Here is a 12,331-nt window from a genome sequence, read left to right as displayed (position 1 = left end):
AATTCTGTGCAAGGTAGAAGTGAATGGAAGAGTATACCAGGAATGGTTGTCTTTTGTATAGATGAATACAGCGGCAAATGATAAGTGTAAGTGTTATGCATGGGGAGTGTCCTCCACTAAACAGCAATTAAAGGTTGAATATGGCAGTGGCTGTTATGTTGTTTTTTCTCTGGGACCACCTCAGTACTACAAAAACTTGATATTGGTAAAAATAGATACATAGAGATACATACAGAAATAGTGATATTTGTGCTATAATTTCCAAATTTTACTCAACTGTCCAAACGTTAAACTGTTCATTTTTTATTTGCATTTATATGATATTGTCCTTAGTTACACTGCATATTGGTAGACCTATGCAACAGAGATCAATTTGGTTACTTAATGTAAATGGCACTTTTCAAATTTAGCATTTAGTGATTAAATAGCATTTTTGAGATTTGGCAAATTAGTGACTAAATGGCACATTTCATATTTGGCATTTAGTGATTAAATGGCATTGTTCAGATTTGTTAAATTAGTGACCAAATGACATTTTTGAGATCTGGTAAATTAGTTTAAATGGCATTTTTCATATTTAACATTTAGTGACTAAATGGCATTTTTGAGATTTGGTAAATTAGTGACTAAATGACATTTTTCCTAATTGACATTTAATGACTAAATGACATTTTTGAGATTTGGTAAATTAGTGGCTTATTCACTAAGTGCCAGATCTGAAAAGTGTCCTTTAGTCACTTATTTACCAAATCTCGAAAATGCAATTATTCACTTAATGACGAATATGAAAAGTGTCATTTAGTCACAAATTTACCAAATCTCAAAAACGACATTTAGTCACTATATGCCAAAACCCAAAATTGCCATTTAGTCACTAATTTTCAAAATCTCAAAAATGCCATTTAGTCACTAAATGCCAGATCTGAAAAGTCCCATTTAGTCTTTAATTTCCCAAAACTCAAAAGTAACATTTAGTCACTGGAGTGCCACATCTTAAAACTGTCATTTAGTCACGAATTTACCAAATCTCAAAAATGCTGTTTAGTCAAAGAGACAAATCCAAAAAAATTGTCATTTAGTCACTAGTTTACCAAATCTAAAAAATGCCATTAGTCACTAATTACCACATCCGAAAAGTACCATTTCGTCATTAATTTACCAAATCTCAAAAATGGTATTAGTCACTAAGTACCACATCCAGAAAGTGCCATTTAGCCACTAATTTACCAAATCTCAAAAACGTTATTTATTCACAAAGAGCCACATCCAAAAAGTGCCATTTAGTCACTAAGAGCTACATCCAAAAAGTGCCATTTAGTCACTAAGAGCTACATCCAAAAAGTGACATTTAATCACTAATTTACCAAATCTCAAAAATGCCATTTATTCACTAAGAGCTACATCCAAAAAGTGCCATTTAGTCACTAATTTACCATATCACAAACATGCCATTAAGTCACTAAGAGCTCTTCACATCCATCTTTAGTCACTAATTTCCCAAATCTCAAAATGCCATTTAGTTACTAAGTGCCAGGTCCGAAAAGTGCCATTTAATCACTAATTTACCAAATCTCAAAAATGCCATTTAGTCAATAAGTGATACATCTCAATATTGACATTTAGTCACTAATTTTCCAAATCTCGAAAAGCAGGAATGAAACCTTGGTTTGGTAATAGATATCTTTAAAAAGTAAGATTAATCAGCGTATTTAAATTTTTTTCCAGCTCGACAATTTATTTACTGCACTGAAGAATATTTATTCTTCTGCAAACATATCATTGATAAAAGGTTTGCTCTTATGATATAGACAGAACCCAATTTTATCAAACCGAGAAGTCATAATTATAACGAAGCAGCAACATATCTTTTTAAAGTTTCCCCTTAAACAAAATACAAAGACGCCATTTTCTTTCGAATAAATCTTCCAAGTCTAATGAGAGGTGATTCCATGGTCCTTGATGGTGACGTCAACAACAACTGGTTTCTCGGTAATCAGATGCTTTGCCTACACGCAAATGATAGTATCCGCTTCGGGAACAGCTGCGCAGTAACAACCCAGTTACGTAGTTATATTCGTTATAAGTTGATCTGTGCAGTTCATGGAAATAATCCTGTGCCGGTTGAACTGACAATCCGAGTTCAGTAGTTTGAAGGTTGGTCAACGTGAAGTCGTGGCGGCTCTCCCAGACTCTGAGGAGGTTAAGTTTCATTACGAGTTTTTTTTTAATTTTCATAAATTTTTGAGAATTTTATTACTTCGGTAGTTACCTCCCCTAATCGTAATAATTCCTGGCTCCTGTTACTTAATGTAATGGTTTCTTGTAAAGGGTAAATTTTACTTTATCTCGTGTAAATAAGATTTTTCAGTAACTTGGACTTTGCTGATATTTTAGCTGCAATATTTTTTTTTCTTGGCAGTTTGCTGTACAAATTATAAGACTTGAGTATCATAAACTTCTTTCTATTCATGGATGATAAAGGAAACTTATCAATGTGATGGTTTTTAGTTTTATTTTTTATTCCTAGTAGAGATAACTTTTGTAGGTTATGGATCACATATCTGTATTACAATTTTGATATTTTTCCAGGATCAGGAGAACTGTTGGTCCATGATTAATATCCAGTCTATATTATACTTTTAAATTAAATTGAGGTTAAAATCTTATGTTAGTTACGTGTAAGGCTTAACTTTTTTTAAGGTGTGTAACTACCTTAAAGCTTGTACAGATATGACTGATTATAGTTTTTATTTTATTAAGCAAATCCAGATATGCATACTACTCTATTGACAATGTGAATCTACTTCCAGATTTGCGTGAAATCTAAACAACCTTATGGAGAAAATTACACTTGTGGAAAAACAAATCAAAATTCTCAAGCCAGGATAACTTTCCGCAAACTGCGCTAACATGGACTTCAGCACTTCCCAGGTTAGGCTTAACAAAAACTGTATTATCCAACCAAACCGACTTCTTTTTTTTTTTTTTACCTCCACCCCTACAGGGGCGATGCCCTTGTAGGGGTGGAGGCCCCACCTGCGCCCTGTTCCACAGGTCTTATGACCTATGGGCAGGTGCGTGGGAGGTTCAAACTAATTCAGTTTTCTTTTCCGGTAGTAAATGCATCAGTTGACCCATTTTTAGAAGTTAACTCATTGTGTCCAAGATCCTTTCCTTTATTTACAATTTTAGAAAACGTGACTACTAATAGTCAGCGCTAATGAATTACTTTTCTAGAATTTTCTCCGTTTTTATTGAAGACCTTTTAGTATAACTGTTAATTTTGTTTTTAAAGTTTGGTAACATGATTGTACAGAATTAAGTTTTAATCGTATTTGGTCTAGAACACTTAGCGTAACTATTACTTTTGTATTTAAATATTTAGTAATAATATAAAACAATAGTTAGCGTAAGCTTTTAAATATATTGGGAGAGTGTTACTATTACTTAATTACCTACGTAATTCTTAATTTAATTCTTAAGATATTAATTGCCAAAGTTCAGTAGTAACTTTTTACTTTTGCATCAGTATTTCTCAGCTTAACACCTTAACTTCTAAAAATGGTTTCAGATAAAAGAAAAAAAAAACACTCGGATAAAGAAGTAACATAACTTTTGGTGATATACTGCCTCAAACATTAAGATTTAAGGCAAATTTTTGATTATAGATGGAAACTTTTACTTCTGAAATTTAATTTTCTTCATTTAGTTACCAAATGGTTCAAATTAACGCAACGTTAATAATTTGATGCTTATAGCTTTTGTCGGTAATATTTAGAATAATAATGCAATGTGCAGGCCTATGATTTACTTTTACTACACTAGACAGACCTGTGCTTAGCTATGAATTATGCAGTCAATAAACCTATACCGTTAATGATAAAGTTAACATTTTATTCAAGTTTTGTTAAAGTTAACAAATCATCAGTGAGTAAGGGGAAACTGAAGCCAGATTGTGCTATTTTTTGTCAGAGCAGTCCTGGCCAAATGGCGTTTTGCAGTTTTGCCCTGCAGCTCTGACGTCTTGACCTTGTATACGGTAGTTTCTTTGGTCACTTACCCCGTAGGGGGGTAGTGCCACCAGTGCGCTTCACGCGTGGTGCACTGTAGGCATTACTTAAGGTCCTTTGCAGCGTCCCTTCGGTCCCTAGCTGCAACCCATTTCATTCCTTTTATTGTGCCTCCATTCATATTTTCTTCCATCTTTCTTTCCACTCTCTTCTAACAATTTTTCCATTTTCTTTCTTCCATCTTACTTTCCACCCTCTCCTAACAATTGATTCATAGTGCAATTGCAAAGTTTTCCTCCTGTTAAACCTTTCAAACCTTTTACTGTCAATTTCCGTTTCAGCGCTGAACGACCTCATATGTCCCAGTGCTTGGCCTTGGACCTAAATTCTATATTAAATTCTAACAATGTTTCCTGGTGTAACTGCGAGGTTTTCCTCCTGTTTTCCATTCAGCGCTGAATGACCTCATAGGCTGCAGCGCTTGGTCTTCGGGCTTAAATGTATATTCTAGCTAATATCTTTGGTCACTTCAGTTGTTAGCACTGCTGGGTACCTCTAGTAGTTCCTTGTTTTGCTAGCACTTGTTTTGTTTTTCCGCTCAGGCCTGAGGCTTTCCACAAGTGGTTGGTCTGCACAGGAGAAAATTGGATCTATTATTGTTTCACGTCATCAACGTGGATAAACCTTTATTTTAACTTTATAAGAATCATAAAGAATCATAATCATAATTTTAGTTTGTCATAATTACAAGAAACCTTGCTGCCGCAGTTATTTATGTTTTCTTTTTGCTTTACAGGATGTTAACTGAAACGGTTATTTACGGCTAATCTAACAGTACGTCTGCTAATCAGGAACGCACGTGTTTGCTGTTTTTACCCCTCGATAGTTTTTAAATAGGTGAGAATGAATCCTGGTGTTTCTGATATACTTTTTCTTTTGTCGGAAGATGTACTGCATTGAGTGGTTGAAAGGTTTACAAGGTTTACTTAAGTATTAAATGACGCACCTGCATATGAATGTTATTAACTTAATGAACAATAGCATTTGTAAACTGGTAAGTTTTTTGCCTTAAATTCCGAATTATATCTTTAAAGAACTTTATAAACTGTTCAACTTTACTTGGTAGAATAACCTTTAAAATCTCCAAGGTGTGTTTAGGTTTAGTGGGGGTGTTTCAGTTAAATGGGGGTGGGAGTGTTTGTGTTTAGTGGTGGGGGGGGTGGTAAATGGGACAGTCACCACAGTAATGTCTGGCTAAAATGGACAGTCACCACAGTAATGCCTGGATAAAAGGTCAGTTAGCACGGTAGTACCCGAATAAAAGGGAAAGTCAGCATAGTAATACCTTGGGGACAGTCACCACAGTAATGCCTGGATAAAATGGACGGTCAGCACAGTAATTATTGGATAAAAGGGACAGTCACCGCAGTAATATCTGGATAAAACGGACAGCCAGCACAGGAATTCCTGGATAAAAGGGACAGACAGAACAGCAGTGCCTGAATAAAAGGGACAGTCTCTACAGTAATACCTGGGGGGCAGTCACCGCAGTAATATCTGGGTAAAATGGACAGCCACCATAGTAATATCTGGATAAAAAGGACAGTTAGCACAGTAATAACTTGAATAAAAGGGAAAGTCAGCATAGTAATACCTGGGGACAGTCACCACAGTAATGCCTGGATGAAATAAACAGTCACCACAGTAATGCCTGGATAAATGGGACGGTCAGCACAGTAATTATTGGATAAAAGGGACAAACAGTACAGTAATCCCTGGATAAATGGGATAGACACCACAGTAATACCACCTGGATAAAAGGGACAGTCACCACAGTAATACCTGGATAAATGGGACAGACACCACAGTAATACCTGGATAAATGGGACAGACACCATAGTAATACCTGGATAAATGGGACAGTTACCACAGTAATACCTGGATAAAACAGACAGTCAGCACAGGAATACCTGGATAAAATAGGACAGACAGAACAGCAATGCCTGGATAAATGGGACAGTCACTACAGTAATACCTGGGGGAAAGTCACCACAGTAATATCTGGATAAAAGGGACAGTCAGTACAGTAATGCCTGGATAATAGGAACAGTCAGCACAAGGAGGTGCAGGAAAATTTTTTTATTCCTTCAGAGTTTTCGTGGGCAGGTTGGTCAGCTAGTATAATATATATATATATATATATATATATATATATATATATATATATATATATATATATATATATATATAATGTGTGTATGGTTATGTGTATGTATATATGGATATACTAGCTGACCAACCTGGTCAAGCGGTTACCACTTAAGTTACGATGGGAAGGGGGAAGGGGGATGGGAGAAGGCGAAGGGGAATGGGGTATGGGTTTGAAACCTACCCTATAATCAAGTTGGGTCAAATGATGGCCAGTGCCAAATTTTGTCTAGTTTGGTCAAACGGTTACCACATAAGTTACAAAGGGAATGGTGAATGGGGATGGGGGCACGGGTTTGAAACCTACCCTATTATCTAAGTTGGGTCAAATGATGGCCATGTGCCAAATTTTGTCTAGATCAGTTAAGCCGTTCAGATTTCTATAGCCCACAAACATACAAACTTACATACAAACGTTCACATACAAAAATGCTTCTATGTCTGGTACAACCAGAACCTCAATGTAGTTAGATCAGATTTTGGGATTCATGCGGCTGACCAGAAGGCAATAAATAAAGCGAGAATTGATCATACTACTTGTCAAGCATTGTTAATATTCCCTCCCCTCCCCCATCAGGGTGCATACAACTTCAACGCCTTGTAGCAATCTCAGGAATCCAGGTACTTTTCCCCTTTTTATTTGGCAGTCATTGACCCTCGAGTGTTATTGGATTCCACTAGATCTCTAAATTTGAAAGGAAATGTTGAGGTAGAATGGAACTCCAAACGAAAAATGTAGGTATCTCAATGCGACGGAGTATAAAGAATATTTAAGATGCCGTTTCTCTGGTGCTATTCAGGGTCTCCGGTTGTGCTCTTTAGCAAAACCGAAACTATATTTCTAATGAAACGCAAGTTTTCAGGCATATGATCTTAAAAATTTGCTCCCTATTGCACCGCAAATATTGCTGGAAAATATATGAAAGGTGGAAAGACAGAATTATGAATTACTCATAAACTGGAGCAGGAAAGAAAATCAGATTGGAGAAATTGCCGATAAAGAATAAAAAGTTCTCTCCTGCGTTCAGAGTAGTAACTGTTCATATTCTATATATACCCCCAAGCAAGTGTATACATGCGTTCCATTTGTATAGGTAGGATAGACACTTAACATAAATGAGGACACTTATGTGCTATATCACAAACAGACTCTCATTCATTCAGACGGACCAACAGACAGAACAAGAGAATTGGATTGAATTCTTTAAGGCTCAAATGAGAATCTTCGCAATTTTCCAGGCTACTGAAAAACTGCAATTTCCCATAATGGGCCTTCAGTGAATCGAAATGTGTAGAAATTCGCAGTATTCGCAGTTTCAAAGTTTTTGTCCAAACTAAGACTTTGGGCATTAATGATTTTTCCTAAAGAATTTGGCCCTGAAAAAATGGGCGGAGAGTCAACAGTGGAAGGATTAGCGAGTTTAACTTGCAATCATGATTTTTATCGGAATCCCCAGAAATCTTAAAATTCTCTTATTGCATTGGTGTAATTTCAGGCTCTATTTATTTTAATATTGCTTTCACTAAAATCTTATAATTTTTCTTGTCTATATATACTTTATTTTTTTCGTGCAGAGTATTAACATTCCAAAAACTAAAAAAACTGTTCATAATGGAATGCGGGAGATTAATTTTAGAACAAATGATTCATTCAGGTCCAACCTCAGGAGTATCACGTTTCACATTTTTGAGCTTGTGAATAATCCCCCAAATATTTGAATGATCCATTTCAACCACGAGTTTTACCTTATTTTTTTTTTTTTCGAGGCGCAAATCAAACTGGAAAAATCAGAATATGAATATAATGAGTGAATTCTTTTTGGCCATGCGCCAGGAGGCCAAGCGTCACCTTTCGAATCTGTTTACTCAAGGAATAAATTGGGGATATACGTGAGCGATCAAGAGATAATGGGAGATAAAGGCGAGGAAAAGTAGGCAGGACAGGCTACTGGTTGATTAACGTACGTTTACTTAAAGCAGATTACCTTATGAAAGACCCAATTATTTTTTTTCTATTATGTTAGCTTGCACATGTCTTGTGCAATTTTATTGCATGGATATTGCTCTTCTGGTGACATTTTGCGATTTCCTTTTATTTGGTCCCCTCCTAGGTACAATTTTATATATTCCCAAGTTGGAATGGTCCAGTAATTTAACCAAAGTGTACATGCATGATGCCAGGAGTAATTGCACTCTAATCTTTCTTGACGCAAAATACGAGGTAGACAAGCTTACCCCAAAAAAAAATCGATAGATAAGCAAGAAAGTAAAATGAATAAGAGTAAAGTGCAGTCGTAATTATCGACAGCCCACATTATTTAAAGGAAGAAGACAAGATTCATCATGGAAAAAAGAATCAAGAATACTTTTACTTCTTGAGCTCCATGCAGTCAATGGCAGAAGCTACGTATCAGGTAAGCACAGTAATACTGAGCCCAGAGTTTTGACAATAACACAACAACAGTTGTATGAAATTCCGGCTGTTAAACTAAGCACTACAGAACTTTCGAAGGCCATTCAGCGCTTTATGGCCTGTCCACACTAGCGGGCATGCCCGACGGGCACTTCTAGCTGTTTATATTTTCTCTCGCTTCTGAAGCAGGGTTACCAGACTATCGCATCGTTCTGTCTCCATACTCGGTCGATAAGTATAGTGGAACGGGTTATGGGAACAGTGTTTGCCCGTCGGGCAGTGCCCGCTAGTGTGGACAGGCTTGAGAAAGCAAAAAGGGGTCGCTGGAGTGGTTGAACAGCAAGATAAAGAGATCCAGAAAATATAAGATGAAGTTCAAGGATCTAAAGGTGGAACTGGTAGAAAACCCCACAGTTGCGCTAAAAAGTAATAGTCGGAGGTGTTTGACAGCTGGATTGAAGGAAGGAAGCGGGAATGGAGATTAAGCAAAATGTTGAAAAGTGGGCTCAGCTAGGGTCGGAAGGAGTGCTTTGGTAATGTATACAGTGCCCCACATACGGTACACTAACGGCGAAAAGTGGGCTCAGCTAGGGTCGGAAGGAGTGCTTTGGTAATGTATACAGTGCCCCACATACGGTACACTAACGGCATGAACCCCACGCGGAATAATAATACCCAGTTGTTAAAAAGAGTAGAGTTGTCGGAATTGGTATTTTGGATATCCCAAGTAAAAAAGTAACAAATTTGGGTCAAATGAAAAATGTTAAAAAAACTTTAGAACTAGACGATTCTTTCCTCTAAGAATGGGTAAATAAATTCTGTGTAATAAATAATAATTCATTGATTCATCAAGAAAGTGGAACATTTTTTCCAGCCATTATATAAAATGAATAAACATTATTGAATGGCATGCCGTTTTAGCTAAAAAGCTAAATTGAATTTATTTATAAACTCATCATTGTAAAGATAAAATAATAATTATTGAGCAAATGCTCTTTGTAGCGAAAACTTTTGAAATAACAAGGCATAATAGAGCAAGCGATGGCATAAAATATTCAGATGCCAAAACCTTACAAATAACCTTCACATAAAACAAAGCTATGTTTATAAATGAATTATAATTTTGCTAAAATATAAAAAAAAATGTTTCAAAGAGAAAACAGGGGAATTCGCAATGTCCGTTATAAAATGTTTGGCGTAGGTTGTTTTACCTTAAAATTTGTGACCACCTATTTTAAGTTACCAAAGGGATAATTTGCATTTTGCTCACATTTCGTGTTCCAAAGGCCATTTTCCATCCAGTTATAGAATTTGGTAAATTTCTAAGGTAATACATAGAGCAATGACATACTTTCAAATAAATGCTTTCAGAAGATAATAGATACCAATACAGTGTCAATTATTCAGGGTTTTTTTACCAATCAAATAATTATATTAGCAAAATTATTTTTGTTCACACATATCTAGGAAACATTATAAATACATAAGGCTAATATATTACCTGAGTACACATTAGCACGATTGTCAATGTGGATGTGTATCCGTAATCGAAAGCTTTACGGTAACAACGTTTCATGTTTTATTATGTGATTATATCTTCATATATAAAATTACCATTGAAAAACTACTATATTAATACTTTTAGTACCTCATTTAGGTAAAAGACATTTTATGAGTACTAAAGCATAAATAATATATCTTTATTATCAAATTTGAAATAATAATTTCCATAAACTTATCTGTTCAACTTGAATAATCCACACGACCAATACCAGTGTTTATTTTATTAATAATAATCTATTCACTGACACGCAATAAATCTGCACTGACCGTTAATTTAGAATCTCAGGGAACAAACATTTTGTTTTTATTTTTAGTGCAAATCGGTTATTGCTTCGTAAAGTCAATACTTTCCTGCCTGTGAAAATTAACGGGTGACCCGTTTTAATGGCCAATGTCTGGCCCATAAATTTTGCATTGTTTTTCTTATACCGAATTCATCCTGCAGTTTGTTTAATTTTACGGTGGCATACAAAGAAAAATTACTATTGTGTTAGAAGAAAATCTAAATTTCACAGTTCGAGAACTTGCGACAAGAGGAAAAATCGATTTATGTTGTTGGAAATACTTTTCAGTAGGAGACTTTTATAGGGATTTAGTATATTTCCATAAGTTATGAACACACACACACACACACACATATATATATATATATATATATATATATATATATATATATATATATATATATATATATATATATATATATATGTGTGTGTGTGTGTGTGTGTGTATACATATATATATATATATATATATATATATATATATATATATATATATATATATATATATATATATATATATATATATATATATATATATATATTTATACATGCTGGCGTGTACATATTGTGCCTGTGAACATGAACTAAGACGTATGAACTGTAATTAATATAATTTTGCTTCGATAAATAAGCACGAATGTAAAAGATTACTTTTTTCATAATGTTATGGGATTAATGCAAAACACAATAACCTGCAATTCCTTAATTTTGCTTGTAAGCAATAGATTATCTTGTCTCATTCTTGTGAAGGATGGTTTCACATAATGATGTTACTTTTCTAAAAAGTTGTAATATCCTTTACGCTGCTGAGTATTAACTGCCATTTTAAATGAGTGATTCTCATTGACTAAACTGATTTTACTTTATTTTTTGCATATCATTTTCCTTAAGTTAGAAATTTCCAAAATCCCATTAGATGTGAATGTTATTCAAGGAAACTATAGCGTATTCATTAACATACACGGGAACTTATCTCTGACTCTGTTACAGATGTGATCTCCATAAGTTCAGCGACTGAGCAAAACCAGTTCTTGATCACCATCAGTGATTGAGGCCCCCGGGCGATGCACCGAAGTCTTCCAGAAGATTGTGAAAGTTTGGAATCATCTTCAAGACCAAAGGAGATCCAGTGTCACTGTCACCTGTCTGTATAAGGTAATTAATATTGCTTTGAATGTTTTTATGGCTGGTAATTTTGCGTTATTTAATGGATGTTGGGATTTTTGCACGCTACATATAATTTACACCACCCGTCAGGGGTGCATTCTTCTGGAACTAATTAGACTAATGATTCTAATTAACTTGAGATTTACTTAAGAAGTGATGTTCTCTTACTAGGCTCTTGCGAATTTTTTTTTTCTTCAGTATATTATAGCCAAGTTTAAAGCGACCTTACCTTTATTGTATTTATTGCAATTTCCCCAAGAACACAACCTTCATGAACATTTTAAAACACCAATTTAAAAGAACTTAAAAATTGTAGTGTGTTTTCTCCTATGCGTCTGATCTCGACCTTCTTTTCTTATGCAATATGCGTTATTAAAAGAGAAAAATAATTCCAGTTTTGTAGATCGATAAAAAATGGATGAAGAAATCATTAATTGAATACATAAAACCCAGTAGTATACAAAATGTTAGAAGCTTATAACTTTTATGTATTTTTTAGTCAGCTTTTCAAGCCTTGTATAGAGAAGAAAGTATAACAATAATAATGATCATTTCTAAAATATCAATTAGAGACCTACCGTCTCCCCAGAAACCTAAATAGCTAGACTTTGGAGTAAATTCAATATGGTTAACTTCACACACATCGTCTGCTCACGATTTCATTAAATAAATTTCTGTTTGCTTCA

At 34.8% G+C, this 12,331-nt stretch overlaps 1 long non-coding RNA gene across 1 annotated transcript; it reads left to right on the top strand.

Moving 5' to 3' along the window:
• Nucleotides 1–2,030: 2,030 nt before the first annotated feature.
• LOC136829136 (uncharacterized) lies at nucleotides 2,031–11,619 on the top strand. The gene is made up of 3 exons (XR_010850309.1): nucleotides 2,031–2,931; nucleotides 4,807–4,907; nucleotides 11,469–11,619. It is a non-coding gene; the product is annotated as an uncharacterized lncRNA (long non-coding RNA).
• Nucleotides 11,620–12,331: the final 712 nt, after the last annotated feature.

The sequence above is a fragment of the Macrobrachium rosenbergii genome, chromosome 44 (genome assembly GCF_040412425.1).
Source record: "Macrobrachium rosenbergii isolate ZJJX-2024 chromosome 44, ASM4041242v1, whole genome shotgun sequence".
In the NCBI taxonomy this organism is placed as follows: Eukaryota; Metazoa; Arthropoda; class Malacostraca; order Decapoda; family Palaemonidae; genus Macrobrachium; species Macrobrachium rosenbergii.
The sequence above is the reverse complement of the archived record's forward strand: the minus strand, read 5'-3'. Positions and strand labels throughout refer to the sequence as shown.